The sequence below is a fragment of the Eurosta solidaginis genome, chromosome 2, assembly GCF_040869045.1.
Source record: "Eurosta solidaginis isolate ZX-2024a chromosome 2, ASM4086904v1, whole genome shotgun sequence".
In the NCBI taxonomy this organism is placed as follows: domain Eukaryota; kingdom Metazoa; phylum Arthropoda; class Insecta; order Diptera; family Tephritidae; genus Eurosta; species Eurosta solidaginis.
In genome coordinates this window covers 189,999,740-190,002,654 of record NC_090320.1, presented here as the reverse complement: position 1 = coordinate 190,002,654, position 2,915 = coordinate 189,999,740, and the positions used below count along the sequence as shown (strand labels likewise).

Below are 2,915 nucleotides of genomic sequence, written 5' to 3'. Positions count from 1 at the left end.
ACTTTCTTAGTTGTTCCTTGTCCCATTCCTCCGTACACGTTATAGTCATTAACCGGACATCTATAATGTCTTCTTTAGCCTCGGCCTTTGAACAGTGCTTGCATTCCAAACTACATGGCCTTCTGACATTGCATCGGCATTTCCATGGGTACTAACTTTTCGACGCTCAATGGAAAAGTCATAGCTTTGTAGTCGCTCGATTCACCGGGCCAATTGTCCTTCCGGATTACGGAACTGCAGAAGCCATTTCAACGCTGCATGATCTGTCCTGACACGGAAAAGCTGGCCGTAGAGGTATTTGTGAAAATGTTTAATGCACTCTACCAATGCCAACAGCTCTCTCCGCGTAACACAGTAGTTCCTCTCTGGTTTTCCAATCGAACGGCTGTAATATGCAACTACCTTCTCCTGTCCATCGACCAGTTGTGATAAAACGCCTCCTATAGCATATCCACTCGCATCTGTATCTAGAATAAATGTTGCTCCTGGAATCGGATATGCTAACATTGGGGCAGTGCACAAACGTTCCTTCAATGTTTGGAAAGCCACTTCTTGCTCCTTCTTCCGTTCAAAAGCTTTATTTTTTCTTGTAAGCTCATGAAGGCTATGGGATACGCTGGAAAAATTTGGTACATATCGGCGGTAGTATGTGCACAGCCCAAGGAAACTTCTTAATTCATGTAGGTTCTGTGGTCTTGGCCAATCCTTTACAGCCTCTATCTTTTCGTTCGCAGTGCAGATGCCCTCTGTCGTTACCTTGTGGCCCAAATAATTTACTTCCCTTTTAAACAGCGCACACTTTTTGGGACTTAACTTCAGACCAGCGCCAGCTATTCTTTGGAAAACTTCCTCCAAGTTCCTAAGATGTTCATCAAAATTCTTGCCCAATACGATTATGTCGTCCAGGTACACCAAGCATGTTTTCCAATGTAGTCCTTTCAGTACCTGGTCCACGAGTCTCTCAAAAGTAGCTGGTGCATTACACAGTCCAAAAGGCATCACTGTAAATTGCCAAAGACCATCACCGCCACTGACGGCTGTTTTCTCTTTATCTTCCTCCTGCACCCCCATTTGCCAGTAGCCGCTTTTCAAGTCCAGCCAGGAAAACAATTTCGTACCAGATAGCGAGTCCAGAGTGTCGTCAATTCTTGGCAATGGGTAGCTATCCTTTTTCATTTATTGGAGTTAAGTAGGCTATTTGACCTATTTTGGTTTTCAGTGCAAATAAAACAATTTTACTTCACTGTCGCAGCTCGACGTTTCGCTAGTCACCCTAGCATCTTCTGGAGCGAGATCTATATTCAACAACAAAATCATTATACATATTTTGCATTACATTTTAATTTTTAACAATTAAACATTGAGTTACATATGACAAAAAACAAAAACTAAAAAACTTACATTATTTGTTTATAGTATTAACTAAAAAATTAACTAATTATTAGTACCGCGCGCATTGGGTATCATTGTCATACTAAAGTGCTTATAGGCATAGTAGGTACGCAGAGGCAATGTCAGCTGTGTCTTCCTTTTTATTGACTGTGTTTTCCCTTTGTTGCAATATTCGTAAGCTTTCCAAAGTGTATCTCGCTCTCCCTCGTTTGTTTTTGTCCAATATTTTTGTGTTTGTCAGATCAGCTGTGTGTCCACTGGTTGCTGTGTGTTGTGATAATGCGGTGTTGCTTTTGTTTTTCTGTATGTCGGCTTGGTGCTCTGCTAGTCGTACTTTCAGTGACCTTCGGGTTGTTGTTGTTGTTGTTGTTGTAGCAATGCTCGCCCCACCTAATAGCCGCGACCTATCACAAATTGTCATCAATATCCTCTAACGGGAGTCCAAGGAAACTTGCCTTTTCAACAGGGGTGGACCATAAGGAAAGGGGTGTTAGAGGCGTTGGTTCCACATTACAATTAAAGAGATGGTTGGTGTCATGTGGGGACACATTGCAAGCAGGGCATACATTTTGTATGTCGGGGTTGATTCTGGATAGGTAAGAGTTTAACCTGTTACAGTATCCAGAACGAAGTTGAGCAAGAGTGACACGCGTTTCCCTGGGGAGTATGCGTTCCTCTTCTGCGAGTTCTGGATATTTTTCTTCAAGTACTGGATTCACCGGGCAATTCCCGACATAAAGGTCCGACGCCTGTCTATGGAGTTCACCAAGGACCTGCTTGTGTTTTTCCGCTTCATACGGCTGGGTTCTCAGGTGCCGTATTTCCTCAAAATGCTTACGGAGATGACTCCTTAGGCCCCTAGGCGGTGCTGGTTCGTCAATCAGATGTCTGTTGGGATGCCCAGGTTTCTGGGTATTCAACAGAAACTGTTTGGTCAGCATCTCATTTCGCTCCCTGATGGGGAGTATTCTCGCCTCATTATGCAGATGGTGTTCTGGGGACATAAGAAGACAGCCCGTGGCGATTCTGAGAGCAGTATTTTGGCAGGCCTGTAGTTTCTTCCAGTGGGTGGTTTTTAGGCTTGGCGACCATATGGGTGACGCGTAGCACCTGACCTTCGGGTCGTGCCGATGTATAGCTTATTACATTCCTCGTTCTCTTTTCCTTTGCAAGTTATTTGGTATATGACGTTGCTTTGTTGTAGGGGTTCGATAGGGCTTTTTGTTTGTGTGAAGATAATGGATAGAGTGTGGTTCGATTTATATACGAGAGCAATGTTTTCTTTGTTTTTTAAAATATTTTTGCGAATGTGTTCGGTGAATTTCGGTATGTATGTTATGCTGTGATATTGCTTTGTTTTGTTTTCAGTTTGTGTTTGATGTTGGTTTTGGTTTATTTTCATAGTTTGTTGTTGTACTAAACTTGATATTGTGCTATCAGGGTAGTTGTTGCTTTTAAGTGTTTGTATTATTTTGTGGATGTTGCTGTTATGGAACTTCTCATGGCTTAGGGACAAAACTTTA

At 42.6% G+C, this 2,915-nt stretch overlaps 1 long non-coding RNA gene across 1 annotated transcript; it reads right to left on the bottom strand.

Moving 5' to 3' along the window:
- Window positions 1–1,233: 1,233 nt before the first annotated feature.
- On the bottom strand, window positions 1,234–2,605 carry LOC137242498 (uncharacterized). The gene is made up of 2 exons (XR_010950262.1): window positions 2,508–2,605; window positions 1,234–1,736 (listed from the first exon to the last, which is right to left on the bottom strand). It is a non-coding gene; the product is annotated as an uncharacterized lncRNA (long non-coding RNA).
- Window positions 2,606–2,915: the final 310 nt, after the last annotated feature.